Source organism: Eptatretus burgeri, chromosome 5 (genome assembly GCF_056783735.1).
Source record: "Eptatretus burgeri isolate ZD-2024b chromosome 5, Ebu_testis_v1, whole genome shotgun sequence".
NCBI classification, from domain to species: domain Eukaryota; kingdom Metazoa; phylum Chordata; class Myxini; order Myxiniformes; family Myxinidae; genus Eptatretus; species Eptatretus burgeri.
Window position 1 is genome coordinate 60,181,875 of NC_140965.1, and position 26,931 is coordinate 60,208,805.

At 39.4% G+C, this 26,931-nt stretch overlaps 1 protein-coding gene across 5 annotated transcripts in view; it reads left to right on the forward strand.

Annotated features, from left to right (window-relative positions):
• The window catches only part of LOC147026515 (uncharacterized), a 335,422-nt gene that overhangs the window by 76,122 nt on the left and 232,369 nt on the right, over nucleotides 1-26,931 (forward strand). The gene's annotated exons all lie outside the window — the stretch shown is intronic.

Consider the following 26,931-nt stretch of genomic DNA (forward strand, 5'->3'; position numbering starts at 1 on the left):
ACACTCTAAATGCATCCCCCGCAGTGTACCAATACTCTTCTATGAGCCTCGACTATGTAGACAAAAATACATACAAGTGTCGTGTGTTGTCGAATCATTAACATCTTCTACATGCATTAGTAATACGGTGTGTGTGTGTGTGTGTGTGTGTGTGTGTGTGTGTGTGTGTGTGTGTGTGTGTGTGTGTGTGTGTGTGTGTGTGTGTGTGTACGTTGCTGTTGTTGGCTGCTATCTCCACACATCGGTGGGTTTCAGGAGGTGGAATGGAGACTGACTCGGTCTCAAAGTGTGTGTGTGTGTGTGTGTGTGTGTGTGTGTGTGTGTGTGTGTATGTGTGTGTGTGTGTGTGTGTGTGTGTGTGTGTGTGTGTGTGTGTGTGTGTGTGTGTGTGTGTGTGTGTGTGTGTGTGTACGTTGCTGTTGTTGGCTGCTATCTCCACACCTCAGTGGGTTTCAGGAGATGGAATGGAGACCGACTCAGTCTCAAAGTGTGTGTATGTGTGTGTGTGTGTGTGTGTGTGTGTGTGTGTGTGTGTGTGTGTGTGTGTGTGTGTGTGTGTGTGTGTGAATGTATTAAATGCAAGTATTTTTCACTGCATCGTCATTTTCACTCGAATGGCTCAAAAGATATATGAGCCTTTTTGTTTACGTGCTTTTTTCCCATCTTTACTCCTGTTCGATTTCCTATCACAGCTCACTACAAAAATAGTTTCCTGTAAATTTTACAATTAAACTCCTGGCAGCTAGTTTTGTTGGCAATACTATACCATAACACATAATGGTAAATTCAAGCATGGCAGGATGTTTTACCAGTCTACCAGGCATCAATAGTCATTTTTTCAGACTCCCTCTAGCAAACTGTTGCTATTACTTCATCGCAGTCCAATAATATTTTATACATTCATACTCTATGCAATTTTTTGTGCTGCTATCATGGCTGTGCTGAATTTTAACATGGCACCTCTGCTGATAGCATTATCCAAGAACGTAACTCACCAACGTTTCTGCCACCATATTTCCTCCTACGGTATTTGAATGTTGTTCACATCTCTGCTTTTCATCTAGTTTTTACGTTGGTCAGAAGTACTACTGGGGCCACCGACATAATGAAGTCGGCTCTAGTTTTCTCCGCGTACTGCAACTGTCATCTACGCAACATTCGTTTTCCAATTGCAGATGAATGCGCAAACAAAACAAAAAATATGGTTCACAAAGAAAATTTGTAATTTCTTTCGTATTCTGGCAACATTGACACAGGTCCCCTTGATGCCCATTTAAATATCTTCTCGGCATAAAAAGGGCTAACAAAGGGTGCAATCTACGGTGCAGTCATAATTTGACCGCACTTTCCTAACCTTCCAATAAACGCTGCAATGATCCAATTGTAATGCATCAATGATGTCATAAAGAGACAACATAACTTTGCAAGCAACTCCGAGTTCTCAAGGCTGAATGGTGTGAAAATATAGAAGGGTTGCCCGTCATCATCAATGAACGACGAATGCAGGCAACAATTCCAGGATAACACAAAATGGTGCTAATTTCCAGCATTGCAATACAGCCCACTGAGGCATCCTTCCCATGTGCTTGGCAACGACATGATTCCCAATACAGTTCGCATTTTACATGACGATAAATAAGGCTCAATATAAAACTCTGTAAAGAGATGGAGTGATCCAGTTTTCACACTTCGCCAACTATTTGTTGTTGCTCACCATGAGAACCCAATGAAATGTCACCAACATAACGCAGACGTATATTACATGTGCAACAGCAAAGATGTTGGTGACAATATTCAACAAAAACAAAAAGATTGAACAGTGTGTTTCAAAAAGATTGACACAACTTTACCTTCCTGCCATTTCTTTGTTTTTTGACCGATACCATTTTCCTTTTCAGGGTTTGGTATTGTTATCATGGTATTTGTTCCATGGGATTTGTCGCTCCATAGCTCAACTATGCCATTGACAGTGACGTAGAAGACAAAAGTGGTGGCTCTGGGGCAAGAGATTAAATCATATGTAGACACCGACCGGAGGTTCTGCCGGGAATACGACCTCAGAACATGTGATGGACCCACCAATTGTGCCATTCAATGTAATGTAAAACATTTTGAACACAAGGGTACAGTGAACAACCAGAGCAAGGACAACAGTGGCAGGCCAGCATCAGTAACCAAGAGTGAAGCCAACATCAATGCCATATGGGATTCTGCAGTGGACAATCCCAAAAAGTCCTGCCGCCAGCGCTCCTGGGAGCTCGGCATCAAACCAATATCAGTCTGGCATATCCTCACTAAGGAACTGAGGCTTTTCCCAGACATCATCTCTCTTAGGCATAAGCTGAGTCTAGATGACATGAGAAGGAGACTTGATATATGCAATTGGCTCAGTGACAGGATGGAGCAGTACCCAAACTGGATCAACCTGATCTGGTTCAGTGATGAAGCCAATTTCCACTTGAACAGTGCCATCAACAACCACAACAACATTTTCTGGGGGGCAGAACCACCTGATGAGATCACTGAGAGGTACTTAAAAGGGCCTAAGATCACATGCTTCTGTGCCTTCAATGCCAGATGGGGAATGCTAGGGCCTTTCTGGTTTGAGAATGCCAACATCAGGATGGTGATGATCAACGGTGAGCACTACCGAGCCGAGCTCCAGAAGTTCCATAATGATCTAGCTTAAAAGGTCACCCCAACCCAGCTCAGCATGACCTGGTTTATGCAGATGCTGCACCCCCGCATACAGCTGGTGACACCATCAATTTCCTGCTGCACCTCTTCAGAGATCACCTCGTTGCCCTGGGTACCGCTCATGACTGGGCACCCTATTGCCCAGACTTGAACCCTCTGGACTACTGGTACTGGGGGGGCTGCCAAAGGCTCTGTCTACACCAACTGCCCTGCCACACTGGATGATCTGAAGCAAGAAGTGTCAGACTACCTCTAGGCAGTGCCACATGAGACTGACAGGAAATATGGACAGAACTTTGGAGTCAGTATCAATGCCTGTCTGAACCGAGGAGGGGCACACGTTAAGAACGTCAATTACAAGGATTTTGCATAAATACCAATTTCAGACCTTGGGCTCTCACTAACTCCAGCAGTGACACAATGCAATAGCAATCGGTAACAGAAAATACCATGTCATGAGTTTTCAAGAAATGTTTGGTTCACGTTTCTGAATATATGTATATATATATATATATATATATATATATATATATATATATATATATATGTATATATATATATATATATATATATATGTATATATATATATATATATATTTATATATATATATATATATATATATATATATATATATATATATATATATATATATACATATATCTTCTTCTTCTTTCGGCTGCTCGCGTTCAGGGTCGCCACAGCGGATCATCTGTATGATCCGCATAGTGATTTGGCACATGTTTTACGCCGGATGCCCTTCCTGACGCAATCCTGGTCGCCTCTTACGACACAGGGATATGGTACACCTATTTTAACCGGGGTATACACCGGCCCAGTATACTGGTACTCATTTCGCCGAGCTCGGAAGGATGACAGGCTGAGTAAACCCCCTGGTGTATTAATTCAGTGGCTCAACGGGACTTGAACTCAGGACCTTTTGGATCCCAAGCCGCTGCCCTAACCACTGCGCCAACACCAGGCTCGTATATATATATATATATATATATATATATATATATATATATATATATATATATATATATATATATATATATATATATATATATATATATATATATATATATATATATATATATATATATATATATATATATATATATATATATATATATATATATATATATATATATATATATATATATATATATATATATATATATATATATATATATATATATATATATATATATATATATATATATATATATATATATATATATATATATATATATATATATATATATATATATATATATATATATATATATATATATATATATATATATATATATATATATATATATATATATATATATATATATATATATATATATATATATATATATATATATATATATATATATATATATATATATATATATATATATATATATATATATATATATATATATATATATATATATATATATATATATATATATATATATATATATATATATATGATCTCAACCAAAGGTTTCTGTTTCTTTGTAAATTAACATTTAAAGTTGCATCACTCTTTTTAAAGCACCCATATCGATGGAGAAGTACTTTGAACTTTTTGTTATAATAAATTGTTGTGTTTACCATAAAAATCATTAAAGTTTTTTTTCGTAAGAAACACTGAAAGAGGAAGGCAAGTAATTATATTAAAAACAAAGAAAGAACACAGCCTCTTGTGTGAAATATAAGGCTGACTCAGTGCTTCCTGGGAGGAATGACAATTGAATGAATGACAAGGAATGATATGCTCATCCCTTGTCATTCATTCAATTGTCATTTCTACCTTTTGATTTATGTGAATCCTTCGAAGAAAAAGGCAGAAACTCGCATTAAGTGTGTGTGTGTGTGTGTGTGTGTGTGTGTGTGTGTGTGTGTGTGTGTGTGTGTGTGTGTGTGTGTGTGTGTGTGTGTGTGTGTGTGTGTGTGTGTGTGTGTGTGTGTGTGTGTGTGTGTGTGTGTGTGTGTATTGTTAGGAACCAAAAATGAAAAAACGAGATGTGTGTGTACATGTGTGTAAGGTTTAGCGCAATACTGTACTTATTTTGTAAAACACTTCTGATATTTATTTTATCTATTACTCTCCCATGCATGTTTACCCTCGCCGAAGGAGAGGGTATTGCATTTGGATCAGTTTGTTTGTCCGCACAGAACTTTCATGTTTTTCTCCACAACTGATTGTCAGATCGAGACAAAATTTCCACCATCGGAGCAGCCACTCATGTGGAATGTTTTGTTACTAATTATGACGTCATAAGTCATGTGGTGTGTTGGAAAAACCTAGGCATAGGCATGAAAAAAAAAACATAGGCAGCCATGTTGGAAAAAACGAAAAAAAACTTTGGACCTCTATCTCTGAACCCGCACCAAGGAAAAGAATTGAAAATTGGCAAATGGCAAGTACTCCTCATGGGGAATGTGATTTTTTTATGACATCATAATTGCATATGTAGAATACTACATCTGGTCAGTATGAATATTTTTGAGGCTCATGAAGGTATAAAATGGGTCACAGAAAAAAATTTGATGATGTCATCGGTCACATGATTCGGCAGCCATATTGTTAAAAAAAAAAATAACCTTCAACAACATTCTCTGAAGTGGCTGAACAGATTGAGGCAAAACTTTACACATATGACTGCAGTATCCATGAAGACAAATGTATCACACACATGATGTCATTGATAACATGGTTTGGCAGCTATATTGGATTTACCTTAAAACCTATAAAAAACATCTTCTTCATAATGGCTGGACAGATCGAGGGGAAACGTCACATAAATGTTCATCAAGCCTTGGGGATACCAGGGTATTCACAAATAATTGATGTCACATGGTCTGGCAGCCATATTTGATTGAGTGAAAATCTTTAAAAAATATATATATATATATATATATATATATATATATTTCTCTTGAACCCCTTAATCAATTGACATGAAACTTCACATTTATGATCTCATAGTGATGGGGAATATATGGTTTAAATTTCAACCTGATTATATGCATGGTCTGTTTGCCAGAATTATTTAATTTATTTGATCTGGGTTGTTTGGATTTATTTTTGTTTGTATTTATTTTGAATAAGGCTCACTTGGCTGTGCCTGGATGGATTTGAGGGTAGAGGAGTAGCAGATGAAATGTGAATCGTATCCAGGTTCCTCCTGATGATTTCATCTTTGCTTTTTGCTTGTTTGGGTTCCTTCTGATGACTCCAATGCAGGATCATACCGATTTGGTCTTCCATTTTATTTGAAGTGAATTTATTTTAATCCCATTCTGAATTAAATTGAATAATAATAAACGTCACGGGGCAAGGTCAAGTGTCCAATCAAAGCGGGGTTGCATGAAAGGGAGACTTCTTGGTGCCCGGTCATCACTGCCAGCAGTTATAAAGTGGCATTTCTAGTTATGTCTCTTATTAATTACATAAAACACACATATACAAACACCACACAAAATACACCATACAAAACTACACAAACACCATACAAAACAAGTCCTGGCATGGGTCTGTAATATCCGATTGTTCTTTTTCTTAGTCGTACAATGTAATGTTGATGCTACAGCATATTGGATGCATCCACAAAGAACTGCAGTGTAATCTTTGGTGCTGATATTGTTTCATGAAAAATGTTAATTGCAATATAATACTTGCACAAACCCCTGGTCCTTTCACAGTTTCACAGAACTCTTCTGCACTTATTTTGTCTATACTCTTCATTATCTTAAAGATCTCAACCATATCCCCTTGTAACCACCTTTTAGTGTATAAATACTCATCTCCTTCAGCCACTCCACCGAACTCAGTCCAGCTAGGTCCGAAATCAATATTGTGGCTCGATTCTGTACCCCCTCTATGACAGCTATGTCCTTCCTGAGACGTGTTGACTAAAACTGCCAACAATATTCTCGAAGAGGCCTCACTAAAATCCTGCAAAGTGTTAAAGCTACCGACTTTGATTTATCATTTTTTCCCCCTATGAATACAACCTAAAATCCTGTTAACTTTAACTAGAGCTGCCTGCAACTGCCCTGTCTGTTTACATACAGACACACATAAGAAAAAAAATATAACAGACACAAGTTTAAAAATATATATTGAAAAAAATGAAAAAGCATGTCACGATGGAATTCCTAAAAATCAACCACTCAAGCTAGGAAGGGATGACACCACAATACGACACCACAATCCATTTACGCATTGGCATGGTTTCAAGGTAAGAATGACAATGATTTGACACCACAATCCGTTTGTGGAATGCCATCATGATATATTTTGACTTTTTTTGTGTCAATAGCAAAAGTAAAATACACAATTACACCAACTCACACTACAAATCTACAACTACTTCAAACATAGACATCTTCATACAATTGTTACTATTGCCAATGTCACCTATGTTAAAAAAGGTCAAAAGATGTCATGATGGCACTCCATCAAAGATTGTGGTATCGTATTATGATGTCATTCCTACCTTGACGCCATGGCAATGGCAATTCATAAAAGGATTGTGGTGTCATTCGTACATTTTTTGGAATTCCATCCAGACATGTTTTTTCATTTTTTGTTATTTTTCTGACTTGTGTTTTTCACGTATTTTGCTCACAAACTCCTCCAACAGTTTTCGAGTGATCTCAACCAAACTTCAGGTGCTTATGGCACTGGTTAAAGCTGTCACTGAATATCAGCAGGGTGTATACAATGCTGTTGAAATGCTATATGAGTAGCAAAGAGATTTAACAGCAATATTGGATGAACAAAAGGTGTCAAAGGAGTGTTGAAAGATGAAAGCCTTGTAATTCTGGCAAGGTACAAAGTCAAAGGAAAGGTGAGATTAAAAAAAATAAAATAAAAGGATCTCATATTGTATTTGGTAAACCTTTTGCGAGAATAGCTGGATCGTGAAGTTGATGGATACTCTATTATATGTGTGTTACAAACTCGGGGGCTTAGATAATGTGTGAGAATTGGTTTATTGATTTTGTATGTATTATGTAGAAACAGATTTTACCTTGTACAACTTGGTTAATGTGTTACCCATACAATATTGTGGCATATTTTTGTTCTGTCTGCATTGTATTTTCACTGGATCCTACTATACAGAAACAATAATGGGAAGTTCGTCTAAAATATGGGGCAGTTACATTCATTGTTGCTCGTTGCTGCTTGGATAGTTATTCAGGATGTGCTGAATGAAAATGATTACCAAGTTGAACAACTTCGGCATTACTCATTGTTTTGAAGCCGCTGGACAAATAGTTGTTCGGGGTCGCCACAGCGGATCATCTGTATGATCCACATAGTGATTTGGCACATGTTTTACGCCGGATGCCCTTCCTGACGCAATCCTGGTCGCCTCTTACGACACAGGGATATGGTACACCTATTTTAACCGGGGTATACACCGGCCCAGTATACTGGTACTCATTTCGCCGAGCTCGGAAGGATGACAGGCTGAGTAAACCCCATGGTGTATTAATTCAGTGGCTCAACGGGACTTGAACTCAGGACCTTTTGGATCCCAAGCCGCTGCCCTAACCACTGCGCCAACACCAGGCTCATATATATATATATATATATATATATATATATATATATATATATATATATATATATATATATATATATATATATATATATATATATATATATATATATATATATATATATATATATATACATACATACATACATACATACATATATATATACATATATATATATATATATATATATATATATATATATATATATATATATATATATATATACATATATATATATATGCATATATGCATATATATGCATATATATATATATATATATATATATATATATATATATATATATATATATATATATATATGCGTAAAGTGATTGCATCTCATTTCCAACTTTAAGATTTGTTCTTCCCTCCAGGTCTTCAAGACAGCTCTTCACTTCCATCTCAGATCATACCCCAACCAAACCCATGATCTTTTCTACCCACATGTAGAACTTGACCCTGGTGTCGGATGCAATGACACCCCCAAATTTTTCCCTTTCCTCAAATTTTGCTTCTGTATCTATCTTATCCACATCCTGCATTCTCTCTTACCACTCATCCTTACCTATCTCATCCCTTGTTGTCAGTCTCCATTTATTTTGTTCCTGGCCCTGCTCATATTGGCATTTTCCCCTTCTCTTTCTGCTTTTCCTTTTGTTATGTTGCATCCTGATCTGTTCTGTGTTATAGCTCTTCCATGAGCTTTGATTCTTACATGACCCTCGACTTTGTAGACTCTTACACAACCCTCGACTCTAATATGCACTGGCTACATCCACTCCCTCCCTCTACCCCTCGCCAACCACAGGTTGTTCCAATTACGTCAGGATCACAAAATAGACAGGGATATATAACCTGGAAGGTTCTATCAATGCTGAAATGTCTGAGTGGCTGATTTTTATTTTTCAACAAAAGAGGACTGAATAAGTTGGCCCATAAAGATAGGGAGCAGCTGTGTCATCGAGCCCAGGCAAAAATAATATTCTTTTCTTGTAGTAATTCTCTGCAGACTACTGTAGTATATGAGAGTACAACTCTAATATACTATTTTTCTAACTGTCGCATTTTTGCCTGGGAGAGTAGTAGCACATAAAGCAATGTAATGAAGAGTTGTCTTGTGAAGGTGTTAAATAGGTGTCAAGGCTGCATATATGTATGCTTTGACAAGAAAACGAGATTAACTAACTGATGCTAGAACTATGCAAAGCCATGACTGGGTTAAGACAATCAGGGTGATTTTGTACCCCACTTGGGGCCTTTCTGCATTTTTGTGGATCTTTGGGCACAGTGTACAGATACCCAGCCTGTATGCAGTGGCCACGAGCGAGATCACCATTACATTTCATCAGATGAACTTGAAACTTACTGTTTCACCACTCCATAATGCCAAATAGGTACATTTTACAGGGTGAGGCAAAAGTCGAGAAACAGAAACATTGGAAGGATAGGAAAAAAAAACAAGCAAAAAAAACTTTCCTATGTTCCTGGACTTTTGACTCACCCTGTATGCTGGTAAAAAAAAAAAACTGCACACATGCCAGTTTGATTTTTCCAAGAGAATTAATAACTGGATCAAAATCCAAACGTTACGTTTTGTGCGTGTTCGTTTATCTGTGTGCTTTTGTATTCATACTTTGAACAGGGACTAGAGTAGCCTAATGATAAGTTATTCTTTGTGGTTAATTCTTTTATTGGAGTTGAGGTTTTATAACCCACGCTTGAAACTATATATTCAAGCTAGTTGTAAAAGTTAACGTTAATGAACTCTCACCAAAGAGTAAGGTATTTGTAAATTTAAACACATATTCTGATAATGTTGTACCATTCTCTGTTAGAGAGCTTCAGTGATACCAAAGCAGTTTCTTAGCAAGGGTGATACTGGGTGGTTTGCCATTGTTTTCCCAACAATCGTTTTGGCAGCAATTTGGAACTTGGCTCTGGTGCCAGCAATAGCTCACCAACTCTTCACAGGGGACACCATGGGGTCTTTAACATCCATCAACTAATTCCAGTAGACAATGCAGAGTGTAATATCCATCCAAGGGACAGCACACACATTGATGAATCACTCTGCCTAGCAAGCACCAGCATGACAGTTTATAGCTGGGTTGGGATTTGAACCCAGGCTAGACTGCTTAAAGTTGAGTGTGCATATCTCTCTAGTCCATTCTGCCAACTCATGAATATATATGCAGTCATCAAATATATCGGTTTGTCTCTTGAGTGTTGCATTGCAGGTACATTTGCTGGTTATAATGAATGAGCCAGAGTGCTTTCTGCTTTTAAGGAATATTTTCTCAGCATGATTCTGGACAGGAGGATAAGGAATAATGTGGAGATCAGAGAAGAGCAGCAGGGGTTTACAAACGGTTAAGAGATGATGGATGGGATGTTCGCGATGAGACAGTTGGTGAAGAAGAGGTTGGAGGTGCAAGGTGAAATGACATTGGGATTTGTGGACCTGGAGAAGGCCTACGATACTGTCCCGAGAGAGATGGTGATGGGATAGAAGTGAGATAGAAGTGAGATGGATAGAAGTGCTGGAAGCAGAAGTTAAGTTGGTGGAAGAGATATACAGTACAATGGAACGAAGCGAAAAGTTTTGGTTGGTCCTAGGATGTCTGAGGAGTTCAGTGTGAACATCGGTTTGAGGCAGGGAAGCGCTCTCAGGCCACTCATGTTTATCATGGTTATGGAGTTGGTACGCAGGAATGTGAGTTTGAGTAGTTTGGGGAGAACGTTGTATGCAGATGAGCTGGCTGTTGTGGTGGAGAGTAGGCGGGAGATGCAGGCAGTAACTTTGGGGGAGTGGAAGGAGGCATTTGGGAAGCATTGGCTGAAGATGAGTATGGAGAAGACTGAGGTGATGTTGGTTGGGCAGCAGAGAAAATAAATGAATAGGAGGTTAGAGGGGAAATAGATCAAACAGGGAAACAGATCAAACAGGGAAACAGATCAAACAGGGAAATAGATTTGTGATGTCAAATTATCTGGTGGGAACAGTGACTGGGGATGGGAAGTCAGAATCAGAGGTACAGAGGATTCAGGTGGGTGTGAATGCATGGAGGAGGGTGGAGGGAGTAATGGCGGACAGAAATATATCAAGGAAAGTGTAAGGGAAGGTTCTGATGTCGTGTGTAACACTGGCCTACTTTTATTATAACACTGGCCTACCTTTACGATCAAGAGACGGTGGCATTGACAGAGAGACAATAACAGAGGCTGCACGTTTGCAAGAACAACTGAGCCAGGAGGATTTCCAGAGTGAGAAGGGTGGATCAGAGGGTGGATGGATTGAAGGAGGAGATTGTTGTGCAGATGAGCTTGACAGGGACATTCATTTAATGCCGGCTGAGACAGGTTGGACAATTGGTGGGGATAGGAGAAGAAGGAATGGCAAAGAGAGCAGATAGGTTGAGAGAGCAATGTCAGAGGAAAATAGGTCGACCACGGTTGAGATGGGAGGATTGTGAGGAGGGATAAAGGTAATGGTGGAGTAGGGGTGGAGGGTGGTTGGAGAGTGGAGAAATATCATGGTCAAGACAGGGCAGAAGCTAATTGATGCGATCTGACCTCACCCTGTATAAAGGGAACAGGAAGAGGAGGAGAAGAAGATGTCATATGCTTTTTCAGATGTATTTTCTCATTATGATCTCTTCTATATGGATAATAAGGTTCTTTATTGATGTTGTCAATATGAGCATCTTTACATACACTATGAGCAGTCATGAGCATCTTTACATTTTGTCATGGGTGTTCTTTAATTGATTTGCAGAAGCCAAATTATATCTGGTTCAACTATTAATGCACGGCCTGCCGAATTAACCACATCAGTTTAAACCTGCTGCTGCCTGTAGGCAAAATTTCAAGACAGACAATATGAACTGTGATATCTCAAAATTTAATAATACAGAGAAATTTTGTCAGAAGCGGCAGATTCTAAAGAAAAACATATAACTAATAGGCTTAGAACGACTGCCAAGCATAAGATTATGGAAATAGGTACGACGAAGATTAAATCATTTTGAGGGGATGACAGCTGACTCATCATCACATGTTAATGCCTCTTTTACCTTATAGAGGGATGTGAGCCATGAGTGGAATTGTACATCTGCAGAGTGATGAAAAAGAAGGATGTGAATTTTATCAGTGGCTTTCTTCATGATTGATTATTATATTTTAAACATGATCTTTCTCTCGTGCATCATTATTCTATTCGCTTTTCAATTGAAACTATTAAGTTATTATATGGTATGCTCTGTGATTTTTTTTTTTTAAAACAGTTCCAAAATTCCTCATCAATATTAGTTTTATTTCAAATGCATTAACTGGCATTGCTTTCATGAGTAAAAACAAAACAAAAATGTTAATGTTAAAACTGAATAATCCATTTATTTTGATCTGCACAGTAAACAAATGTCAGTGCAGAGGTAACAACTCACAGCTGTTAAAAACTTAAAGTGGCTTACAATGGAGGCAATGCGGTCAACCACTGGTTGAATCAGTCAATGTAAATATTTAATGTTAATATTCAGATGTGCATGAGGTGAGCAGGAATGCAAATTTTGCAATGAGATAAAAAGTTGTGATTAATGCCATGCCGAAGGTCACGTGACCCAATAACAGATAACTGAAACACCTTTAAATTTTGTAAAATATTATCAGGAAACTGACGGCTCAGTGACAAGTACAGTGTAAGATCAGGTACCCTGTCATCATGGTACATCAATTCAAAAAATCTATTGTTAAAAAAAGTCTCGAAAGTTGAAAATAAAAATGATGCTGCCATAATATTGATGTTGATGGTCCCAAAAGTCGTCCCTACCCAAAAGTACTTATTCACTGTCCAGACAGGAACTGACTTCGCTGGAATCTTACGATTCCATTTTTATAGCCGAGTGATCTGCAACTTGCAAGAACTGACCCCAAATGGTTAACCTCATTAATTTTTCGTGTGTTTTAACACACCAGTTTTACAACTCAGGATTATCACTAATTAAGCTTTCCAGATATCCAAAGAAAATCCAAACATTAGTGTGGAAAAATTGCAGGAACACTCAGCACACCAGGTCTCCATTAAATTATTTATCTATATATTAATACTGAAGGACCAATTTTGTGCTCCTCCTAGCGGTCGCGTCACGTTTTTCTTGGTACTGTGACCTGGAATGAAAGAAACTTCGTACCTGTAAGAGTGCATCGCACATAGTGGCAATAGTCAACTTTCAACTCTGAAGCAGAATAAACTGATGGGGAAGCTCTAAATTGCTTGGTCGAGCAATTGTGAAGATAGCGGAGAGGGGTGGCCTTCCCTTTATGGGTAGGAGGGAAAAGTGTGGTCCCAGACAGCTCACTCGCATAACTTCACCCAGTTTGACATGAGAAAACATGTGGACAGGACTTCCTTCACAATTGTACATTGTACATCAAAATAGACAAGGCCTGCACGTCACACAACTTACCCCAACAAAATGTGCTTAATACAGTTCAAAATGTCCTAAGAGTCTACTTGAACACAAAGAGTGTTTTAGGTCTTAAAACAATTACAGACCCTCCTTCCCACACCCCTCCCCACACCCCCCTTTCTCATCCTTACCTCCATGAACATAAAAATATCTTGATAGTAATTATCTACTTAATTATGTGACATTGTGTTGATTCCTTCATTGAGTCATTTTATTTATTCATTTTCTTCTCAGTTTACAAGGCAGACTTCTGTCTGGATTCCATTCCTTCTCTCACAGCTTCAGTCGTTAAGAATTAAACAACCATCTCACATTGAAATTCTGATCAAGTATTTACATGTAAACTCTATGATCCAGGCTGTCTGTTTTTGTTAATGCTTGTGAAAATGGTAGTTTGATTTAAAAAAACAATTGTTTGCCATTGTTGACGATATATATATATATATATATATATATATATATATATATATATATATATATATATATATATATATATATATATATATATATATATATATATATATATAAATTATACTGTTTTTGCAATTACCATTGAAACTGCATGCTTGTTTTATTCATTTAATTTACCTCCCTTTGATGCATTAAACAAAACCCAATTCAGCTCATATGTTGCTCCAATCTTGCAACAGTATTTGTCTTATTGATTAATGTTTGATTACATTCTGCCGTTATCTGTGATTGATATCTTCAGATTGGTCAGTTAGTCTGTGGCCTATTAACAGTGTAGAAATGCTATTATAAGGGTTCATGTTCACTTGTAAAGGCCCAGTCACACCTTGACGTTTTAGCCAGCTTCTGCCGATTTTTGGAAAATTTGTCTAAAACGCTGGTACACGTCGAATACGTTATGGGTAAGTTTTGATAACATTGAGAGCACGCTGAAAAACACAGCCATACGTCGTTGTATGCTGGCTTTAAACGTTGTACTTTTCGGTTGTCCTCAAATTTTCCATGCTTGAAATTATAAGACTTATGCCAGAGTATGACTCACACGTTCCGCATAACGCTGGCCATAAGTTGTAGGCACGTCACGCGATCGTTGACACACGTCGACACACGTTACTTGTAAGTTATTCATAAGTCGAAACACGTCGAGGTAATGTTTAGCATACCCGAAGCTTATTTCTAACCTATGAGTAACGTGTTGTACTCACGTTACGCGATCAGTGACACACGACAACACACGTTACTTGTAAGGTGCTCATAAGTCGAAGCACATCAAGGTAATGGTTAGCGTCAGTGTTCCAGACTTCGTGGTTTTATTGATTTATTTATTTTCTTCCTTCCTTCGGTATGATGGTGATTTTGACACTTCGATTTCTAGTGCAGTTATAATATACTATAATTAATAGGCTGCCGCTCAACGATTTAAATCATAACCGCACTGTAGATGAACACCATCATACCGAAGAAAAAAAAAAACAGGGAGTCTGGAACACTGACGCTAACCATTACCTTGACGTGTTTCGACTTATGAGCACCTTACAAGTAACGTGTGTCAATGTGTGTCACCGATCGCATATCGTGCGTACAACTTATTCCCATCGCATGCGGAGCGTGTGTCATACGGCAAGTACATCATAAAATTTTCAACATGTTTAAAATTACAAGACGTACCCATTTAATACGACGTATGATAGCGTACTTTAGCGTTCTATTCACGCATACCAAACGTACCCATACCGTATTCGACGTGCGCCAGCGTTTTAGACACATTTTTCAGAGGTCGGCATACGCTGGCAAGATCGCCAAGGTGTGACTGCGATGTTGACACTTCCATTTCTGCGGCGGTTATGATTTCAATCGTTGTGAGGCAGCCTTTTAACAGGCTACGCCACGTGATCATCGGCGATACGTGCAGCGCGCTATGTCTAAGTTAGACTATCGTTGGGCATAGGTTGTGAAGGCTGACAACAGGTTCAGCATTCGTTGGTATAAGTTATCTATAACACAACGAAACGTTCTGTGTCCGTTACTAATACGTTATGCATAAAACCAAGTCGTTATGAATACGTCCAAATCTTTAAAAAAAAAAAATCAAAAGTTCAACGTAAGCCAGCGTTTTACATACATTTTAATACGTTGCCATTGCTGGCTAAAACGTCAAGGTGTGACTGGGCCTTAAGGTTAAATTATTTTTTTGGATGATGCAGAAAAACTGTAAAGTAAAAATATTGGAGGGGGAAAAAAAATGAATACAGAGCATCAGCAGATGTGGTAATAGCCTTGCACTCACAAAGCGAAAAGCAGGGTTAGGCATTCAGTTGCGTATGTGCGTGCATGTGGCATACGTGCGTCTGCATTTTTCATTTCATTTTCTCAGCAACCACTGGTCCAATTAAAACGAAATTTTACCATAGGAGTGCCTCTGCCTGTACAATGTTTCTTGTGTATAATTATGACGTCATAGGTCATGTCGTACGGACGCCATCTTAGAAAAACGTTACACCTCTATCTCCAAAACTGTCAATGGAAAAAATTGAAACATGGCTCATTGTCAAGTACTCCCAATGGGGAATAAGATATGTTGATGATGTCATCGGTGCTTTAATGTCATAAATATATACATATATACAGAGACAGAGACAGAGACAGAGACAAAGATATATATATATATATATATATATATATATATATATATATATATATATATATATATATATATATATATATGTATATATATATATATATATATATATATATATATATATATATATATATATATATATATATATATATATATATATATATATATATATATATATATATATATATATATATATATATATATATATATATATATATATATATATACATATATATATATATATATACATATATATATATATATATATACACACACACCTGGTGTTGGCTTAATGGTTGGAATAGTGGGTTTGGGATCCTATGGTCCTGAGTTCAAATCCTGCTTTTTCCTATTGAATTAATAGCAGGTGGGGTTGGCTCAGCCTGTCATCCTTCTGCGGTCAGCAAAATGAGTACCAGCTTGCTGGTATCCTGTGTCAGAGTGGTGACCTGTCCAGGATTGTGCCCAACAACCAAAGAGACTGCTTAGGCAGCACCAACGCTCTGCACAGAGTACGGTCCTAATGGACACACACACACACACACACACACACACACGCACACACACACACACACACACACACACACACACACACACACACACACACACACGCCATAAAGTCTGGAAATAGACGAATATACATTATAAATGTTTTTTTGACATTACATTTCAATACATGATATGATCAATGACATTGCATGACATGTTCTACGTGTTGTCCCTCATGAGAAATGGAAAGTTCAATGCACTGAGCAAAATTGCAATTAATGCAGCATTTCCAACAATCCCTGCATATGCATCCATGGTGCGTTGTCTCAGATAATTTGTTCCCACTGTGCAATATGAGACGGCAGCTCTTCCAGAATGACATGCGTTGAAGTGCATCTCAAAACCTGAAGCAAATATCCAACCACTAATTTTTATACAAAGTTGTACCAACAGAGATCTTTGGAAGAAAACTTTATATTGGTGCTTTGTTCTCCATATTCTGGACAAAGAGACAAGTCAAGTAAAACAAATAGAACTAGAACAAATATAACTCGGTAGAGCATCTACCTCCACCCTGTAATGCCTTTTCCATGAGAACATATCTGGCACAATACATTTTTGAGATATCATGCCATATATCGTTTTTGGCCCTATCTCTCAAAGTTAAAGAATCACTTCAAAATTTCTTGTGGTCGGATCCGGATTTGGATCGAAATTGAATCGAATCAATTTGTAGTGGTCACACACTCAGCCTATCCACCCAGTTTCATTCAAATCTGTCCACAACTTTTTGAGATAACGTGCTATATATCGCTTTTGCCCTATCTCTCAATGGTGAAGAATAACTGGGAAAAAAATCAGATCGAGATCCGGATCCGGATCTTCACCAAAATGGAAACTCTTCTTCCTTGTTTCACACTCAATAGTTCCACCAAGTTTCATCCGAATCTGTCAACAACTTTTTGAGATATCGCATACACAGACAACCAGATAGACAGAAAGGGGTGAAAACATAACCTCCTTCACATTCGGTGGCAGAGGTAACAAACAAACAGACAGAAAGGGGTTAAAGCATAACCTCCTTCACCTTCGGTAGTGGAGGCAATTATCGGATCCGCATCCGGATTCGGTTCTTCACCAAAATTGAACCAATTCTTCTTTGTCAAACATGCAACGTCTCCACGAAGTTTCGTTCGAATCCATCCCCAACTCTGTGAGATATCGTGCTATATATCGTTTTGGCCCCATCTCTCAATGGTAAAGAATCACTTTAAAATTCTAGTCGTCGGATCCGGATCCAGATCTTCACCAAAATCTAATCCACCACTTTTTGAGATGGCGGAGGGGGAGGGGGTGGGTTGTTTTTTAAATAATCATGTTCCTTACAGACAGAGTCCATCACAATGTTCCTTGCAAACAAAGTCCTTAACAATGTTCTTCACAGCCAAAGCCTTGAAACAAAACAAGAAAACACACACACAGACACAGAAAGGCTCAATATCACTGTGAATCATTTTACTAGTGATTATGATAATAAACGTAAACCTGACAAATTAAACACATCAGTATAAACATAAACTGAATCGGTGACTCTGATCAGGCCAACACTATAAAGTTGAAACCTCACCACCGAGAGCCAAACAATAATAAAATATGGAAAAAAGACAAAATGTCATCGCCCCGGTTGTTTTAGTAATTTTGCTGTACAGATTAAAATGGATAGCCCATATTTATTTGCAACAAAATGGCCGCCAATCTACCAGTCGGCCATCCTTCATCAGATCGCAAAATAAAGTGAGGTGTACATCTTTGCTATCATATAGTGTGTTTATGCCAAATCTGAACAAAGTTGGACCATGCATGTCTGAGAAATAGTTGGGGACATATTTAAATCACAAAATGGCCCCCAGTCGGCCATCTTGGATCTGATCTCGAAAGAAAATGATGTGCGTATGTAAGCCATTATTCTTTTATCTTTGTGCCAAGTTTGAACAACAGTGGGAGATGCATCTTCGAGAAACGGTTGAGGACGTGTTCAACATCGGGTTTTTTACATCTAAAATGGCCGCCAGTCGGCCATGTTGGATCTGGTCTTGGGGATAAAAAATGAGGTTTATATAAAAGCCATGATTCCTTGTCTGTGTACCAAGTTTGAACAATGTCATTAAATGCATGTTCGAGAAATGGTTGAGGACGTGTTCAACATCAGGTTTTTTTCAATTAAAATGGCCGCTAGTCGGCCATCTTACACCGCATTGCGAAACGAAATGTGATGTTTATGTATACCATCATGTGCTGTCTTTGTGCCAAGTATGAATAATATCAGTCCATTCATTTCAAAGATATAGTTGCAGACACACGCACACGGAAATCGAGACCAAACCCATAAGCCCCCATTTCGGACAAAGTTCAACGTGCGCAAATAACAATAATAACAATGTTAAACATTTCAAAATCTTATTTGATGTAAAGTAATGTTCCCTTACTTGTGACAATTGATGCTTTTGGTTACTTTTAACTGACGGGAATGCCTGATTGCAGAGGAAAGTACAACAGCACTCCAGCTGTTTCACTGAAACCAGTGTGCAGTTGACCAGATTCTGAGGTCCTCCAAGATCGTGGGTCGCTGGTGCCACTCGGTGCCTATTCATCAGCATAGTGGGGTTCGCTCTAGGTATATAACACAGATTATTTGTATCACCCACTGAAGCAGCATCATTTTTTGGGCGCTAGAAGGCGGTCACGCACGGCTTCACAATGGCTCGACGAAGCAATTTAGAGCTTCCCCATCAGTTTGTCGCTTCTTTTTAAGACAATTATCAACATTTTAAAATAATATTAGCGAATTTAATATGCTTACTGTTTTATTATACGAGTATAGATACCATGCCTTGATGGTTTTACAAGTTTGAAATAGTTGTTTCTGTTTATTTTGGGATATCATGGTGAATGGTTAAATTATTTTTACCCCATCAATCCTGGCATGTATTGTTAACTTCCACAATTTTTTTGCATTAAAAAACTTTATTTTTAAGTGGTAAAATGCTGAATATTTAACATGTCTTGTTCGTTTGATATAGATTAAATCCACCCATATTATTAAATCTGGCTTATGGGACATTCTACCCCCCCCCCCCCCAATCCAGGCTTTTGATTCAAACACTATGTTGATTACAACATATGCAAAAGGATGCGGTTATCATTTAAAAATAATAAAATACTTAATGATATATATATATATATATATATATATATATATATATATATATATATATATATATATATATATATATATATATATATATAGTTATTTTAGTATAGATTAAATCCATATACGTTATTAAATTGTTTTAATACTTGTTTCAGTTGATTTGGGGGATGGTATGGACATATATTGCTTTTGGAATGGTTCTGTCCACTGGATCTGATCATTTTTAAAGTGTTTCTTCACCATTGAGAGAGGAGATTGGGGCATACTCTGTACAGAGCGTTGGTGCTGCATAAGCAGTCTCCTTGGCTATTGGACACAATCCTGGACGGGTCACCACTCCGACACAGTATACCAGCAAGCTGGCACTCATTTTGCCGCCGAAGGAAGGATGACAGGTCGAGTTAACCCCACCTGCTATTAATTCAACAGCTGAGCAGGATTTGAACTCAGAACCCTGGGGTCCAACGCCCACCACCCTAACCATTAAGCCAAGACCAAGCATATAGCCCTTGAGAGATTGGACTAAAAATGATATATAACACGATACCTCAAAAGGTTGTGCACGGATTCGGAGTAAACTTTATTGACACGTTAGGTGTGTCGCAAGGACGAATCGATTCGATTTTGGTGAAGATCCGAATCCCGATCTGGATACGAGAAATATTTAATTGTTAAAGTGATTCTTCACCATTGAGAGATAGGGCCAAAAACGATGTAGTACTGTATGGCATGATATTTCAAATATGTATTGGGCCCGATATGTTCTCGTGGATCAGGCATTACGTGGCGGAGGTATGCGCTCTAACGAGTGTCCTCCGAGTTCATGTTTTTGTTTATCATGGTGAAATATGCGTATTTCATTTATCACTCATTTTTGGCACTCAAACGATTAGTGTCATTTGAAAACTTGATGTGATGGAAGATGAGATCTGGTGGCGAGTCTTGGGTGACACATTTTTTGCAGTGCTCCAGCAACTTAAAAATGGCCATTACACCACTGCCTGTATCTATTACCACCTTTAGATCATTCTCCTGTGTGACATGCTCCGAGATTGTCCCTTGCATGATGTAATTTCTATTTTCCATTTTCTTACCCATCCCAATCACCTTATATTTCTTTAAGTTTAACCGCATCTGCCAATCATTTGCCCAAGCTGTGAAAGTAGCTCGACTTTACTGAATTTGATCAACCCCCCCCCCCCCTTCTCTGCAATATATCATACCTCCAAGATCGGTGTCGTCTTCAAATTTTGAAAGCCCACTCTTATCCCCACTGTCCAAGTCTTTGATGTAAATTATGAATAATAGTTTAGTGGTCCGAGTACTGATCCCTGAGTTGCCCGACTACTTACGTCCTATCAGCTAGATCTCCTCCCAGCCACACTTTATTTCCTATCACTAAGTCAGTTTCTATTCCAGTTTCCTACTCTACCAGCCATTCCACAAGCCCTCCCCTTAGCCAACAACCTCCTATGTGGAACCTTGTCAAATGCCTTCTGAATGTCTAGATATACTATGTCCACTGCCAATTCCCTCATCCACCCAATCAGAAACTACTTCAGAGAATTCCAATATATTTGTTAAATATGACCTCCTTGGGTAACTCCATGCTGACTGCCTTTAATTCGTTTGTATTTATTTCAATGGTTCATTATCTGGACCCTAATTCACGTCTCCAACACCTTCCCCACAACTGAAGTCAAACTAACAGGTCTATAGTTCCTCAATTCCTCTCTGGATCCTTTCTTAAATGGTGGTGTTACATTTGCTATTCTCTAATCCTCTGGTACCTGTCCTGACTCCAACCAGTTATTAAAGATATCAGCTAACATCTCGCTTATCTGCTTTTCCGCATCACTCTACACTCTCGGGTGCATATTATCTGGTCCCAGAGCTTTATCTACTCTTCGTTTTCCTTGCTGTTTCTTTACTTTTTCCACTATGACCTGTATCTTCTGTAAATGCCCTTTCTCACCAACTTGATGGATACTCTCAGCTATTGGCAATCCCCTTTGATCCTCTTGATCTTTATATTTTATTCACAGAATTTTGATGGTATGTCCACCCAACTTTTGCTCACACTTGATTTTGTTACCGTGACATACCAACTTTGGTCATTTTGTTTTTTGTGTCTGTGCATCTTGCACAAACACATTGATATCATTTAATCTTTTTCTTTATTTGTTTGTCCTGCGAGCCATTCCAAGTGGTGCCTAGTGTGCTTATTTTCTGTTTATATGAAAACATAAATGGATATCCCTGCCCCTGTCAATGAGATATCTCGATATGGCCGATTGGTGGTAGAGCTGGAGCACTAATTTGAATGTCCATGATGGCAATTTCAAACAAAAACGCTGAAGTATTTCATTATAAATAATACTCGAATCCAAAATTACATCTGCAGCTGTCGACTAAGAGAAGATTAGCATCAGCATTCGCATGTCTCCTTCGATAACTAAATGTTCCAACTTGTTCCTCAAGTCCCATCACCTCATACATGTTGTTGTGCGGTCTGTGCAATGTCGATTGTGCCTGGCAGAGTGATAGATGACCCCAATGATGGCAGACATTTGGAATTTGGCCATGGTGACTGGCACACACTGGCGTAATCCTGTGAATGACGGGGATCTTTGCAATGACCTACTAGGCTGACAGGATGGCACAAATGTATTCACACCTACCTCTAAGCTGTCTTGCCTAGATTTGAATCCCTACCCAGCTATAAACTGTCATCCTGGTGTTTCATGGGCAGGGTGACTCATCAATATGTGTGTGCCATTGCTGAAATGGACATTAAACAAGCGTCCAGAGTGCCAGTATTCGTTTGTGGACGTTAATTATCCCACGGTGTCCTTCATGAAGAATAGTTGAGTTATCACTGGCATCGTGAACAAATGCCCTAACCAGCAGAGGGAATTTCATCGGTAACACTGCCATGCCCACAGCCAATGATGCTACCCCACCACCTTGTGCTGCATACGAACAAAGAAAATGGCCTCCTCTTAGGAAAAATGTTGTGTGATTTTTTAACATTCGTGAAGAAATGCGAGCAGAAGGGATTCTCGGCTTAAATGTCATTATGAAGGATGGTGCTTGCACTCAATGATGCAACAAACTCCCTGTAAAAACATCATGCAAAAGTAAAGAAACAGTGAGGAAAGCGAAGAGTAGATCAAGCTTTTTTTAACATCGATGTGATGAAGTATTGGTATGTTTTTTGTGTAATGTAGTTGTCCTATCGCATGTTACAATGATGTGGTAGAGCAAATTTCTGGGCAATTGGCTCAGGAGTATGGACTATAGAGTTGTATAAAAGTCAAAGAAAAGGCTTCACATAGAAACAACAGCCTTCCTTCAAAACAACTAAACTCTACTCTACAAATTTTGGAACAAGCACGAAAGAGCAGAAGAAAATATGCCTCAGGCGACATTTTGCTTTTGATCCACAAGCCTTGACAAACTTAGTAGCCTCAGCATCTAACTGTTTCCAGTCACGTGCCATAGGAAACCCTTACACATTTCAATATGAAACAGTCACACCATCATAATTGGGATCCAGGTCATTCCTTTATCGCAAACTGCGTGATCTGTTGTAGTGTGAGTGGACTTGAGCAATTCGAAAAATATCTCCCACACATGTAAACTTTGTAGGCATTCATTGCACAGTTTACAAGTATTTCTCAGCCAGGGAATATGATATTAGTCATAAAAAATAGGACCGCTTGGCCAGAAGCTCACCTGGATCAGGAGCAACAGTCAGGATCAGGAGAACAGAGCTCACCAGACTTCCGGTTCTGGGTTTGGAGCGACGAGAGGTCTCCTTAGGGGCTCTCTGCTGACGTTCTCAAAGTTAAGTTTCCGGTCGTTATTTGTCCCGTTTTAACTGTTTATTTTTCTCACCTACATGTTACTGTGTGTTCCGAGTTTGGTTTTGTTTCAAAAATCGTGCTATTTTGTGAGTCTTTTGTCGACGTTCTTACCGGGTGTTTGAGGCCTAGGCATTGGCCTAGGCTTGAGGCCTACCTCTTCCCCTCGGAGTTCGATCGTTTTTTTTTTTGTTTTGTTTTTTCTCCCCATTACCTTCAATTTCTATCCTCCCCACTTTCTGAACGTCCCCCATTCTCCCAACTAATCTCTATTTCTTATCTCAAAAAAAGTATATAAAAAACCAACAACAACAACAACACGCTAACCTTCTCCCGATTCTGCTTCTTCTTCTTCCTCTTATCTTCCTCCTCGTCTTCTTCCTCGATTTTTTTCGACAACACTTCCATAACCTAATGTCCAAATATGTTGAAAACTCTCTCAAACATTAATAACAACAAAAACGATCTTATAATGATTCATCTTCCTCTCTCACGCATGTGGTACTCTTTAATAGCCTGGTGTTGGCGCAGTGGTTAGGGCAGCGGCTTGGGATCCAAAAGGTCCTGAGTTCAAGCCCCGTTGGACCACTGAATTAATACACCAGGGGGTTGACTCAGCCTGTCATCCTTCCGAGGTCGGCGAAATGAGTACCAGTGTACTGTGCCGGTGTATACCCCGGTTAAAATAGGTGTACCATATCCCTGTGTGTCGTCAGAGGCGACCAGGGTTGCGTCAGGAAGGGCATCCGGCATAAAACATGTGCCAAATCACTATGTGGATCATACGCATGATCCGCTGTGGCGACCCCTAACGGGAGCAGCCGAAAGAAGAAGAGGAAGATGTGGTACTCCTTACTGTTTCATTATGCATTACTCTTCTGCTATTTTAACAGACTGCTCTCATTTCGACCTCTCCTTCATTCCTTGCCGAAAAAATCCAACTATTACAGTGCTTTTCTCTCCATTCTCTGAATTCGCCTTCATTGCATCCAACAAGAATAGTGTTAAATCGCATCTCTGACCTAAAACTTTTAAAAACCACAGTTTGCCATGGATGTTCGCTTTCCATCAACCATTCTTTTTTTCCAACTTCAGTGCCAACTCACTAAAGCACCCCTCACTCTCACTCTCAAAGCAACCACCCCACTCTTCTCCCTCCAAGCCTCCCTCTCACCTCTCTCAAAAATTCCCCCCTCACCTTTCTCCCACCTTTCATCCCCCTCACTCATCCTTCTCAAAGTCCCCCTCCCCTCTCATCCACCAAGCTGCCTCCCTCCACTGCCCTCTCACCTCCATCTCTTCACTCTACCTCCTCAAATCCCCAACTGCGTTCTTCCCCCTCTCTTGTTCCCCCTCTCCCCCAGCACCACAGAGCCTTTTCTCCTCCTCATTCGTCCCCCTCCCCAAGCTATTCTGCATCCCCCACACTCTTTCAGCAACCCTCCTTACCTCCCGCCCTCGTCCCTTGTCCTACCCTCCCCCTCCCCCCCACCCCATCACCCAAAGCCTCCTCAACTACCTCTTCATTAAAAGTGTGGACCTCAAATATCCAGGACCTTCGCTCAAACCTTTCAGATCTTTCCATACAGGCTGCCACTGACAAACCAGACATAATTTGCCTAACAGAAACTTTCCTCTCCCAAGACGTGTCTGACTCCCAAGTATCTCTCCCCGGTTACTCCCTCCTCCGGTATGACAGACCTGAGCCTCGACCTGGTGGAGGTGTTGCTCTCTTCATCAAAGACTCTATTCCTCACTCTCCATGCACTGCTCTCACTCCCCCACACCCCCAGGAATACCTCTGGCTACGGCTTCCCCTCCACTCGCACCTCATGTTTATATGTGTACTGTACCGTCCACCTAACAGTGATGACTCCATCTACACCCCACTATCCGAAAACATGGACCATCTTCTATCTTCTCATCCAAACGCTCTCTTCCTCTTATGTGGTGACTTCAATTGTCATCATGCCAGTTGGCTAGGTGTGGGTACCTCTCTCACCTGCCATGGCACCTCAGCAAAAGCTTTCTGCGACTCATTGGGACTGACTCAATCGGTCAACTTCCCAACCTGGATCTCAACCAATGGTACTCCATCTTTTCTGGATCTAATTTTGACAAATTTCCCAGACAATATCTGCTGCTCTTTCTCCGCTCCAATCAGTTCTTCGGACCACGTCCTTGTCAAAGTGGACATCTCTCTGGCTGTCATCAGAGAACCACCTCACCGCAGTCGAGTCTGGCATTTCACTCAAGCCGACTGGCAATGTCTCCTAGCAGCCATCAAACTTACAGACTGGTCTCCTATCACGACTTGCTCAAACATCAACTCATCCTGGGAATTCTTTCAAAGAAACTTGCTCTCCCTCATTCACAGATTTATCCCCTCTCGTGTTCAGTTGTCCTACCCTTCCTCCCGCCCTTGGTTTACTGAAGCTTGTGGCGAGGCAGTTGTCCTGAAACAACTTGCCTTTGCCTCATGGAAGGCAAACCCAACTGAGGGCAATCTCAGATCCTTCCACAAAGCTCAGAACAAGTGTGTATCTACCCTCAGGAGAGCCAGAAAACAATATATTTCTCATCTCAAGTCTGAACTCTCAAACCTCTCTCCCTCCTCAAAATCTTGGTGGCGTTTAATCAAATCTGTTTCTGGTGTATGTTCCCCCTCCATCCCCTCCCTTACCTCAAATGGCCACACTGCTGATATCGCACGTGATAAAGCTGAATGCCTAAACTTGGTGTTTGCAGCTAAATCTTGTGTCCTAAACCCATCACTTTCTCTACCCAGCTTACCCAGTCGCACCCAACTGTCCCTGGACTCTGTGTCCTTTTCTCCTAACAAGGTGGAGAGCTTGCTTTCAAACCTTGACTCAGATTCCGCAACCGGTCCAGACGGCATCAGCCCACGTGTCCTCAAAGCCTGCACTTCTGTTCTTGATCACCCTCTCCGTGTTCTATTCACCCTCTCATTTGCTCAAGGTCATCTGCCATCTGCTTGGAAATCTGCAAACATCACTGCCCTGC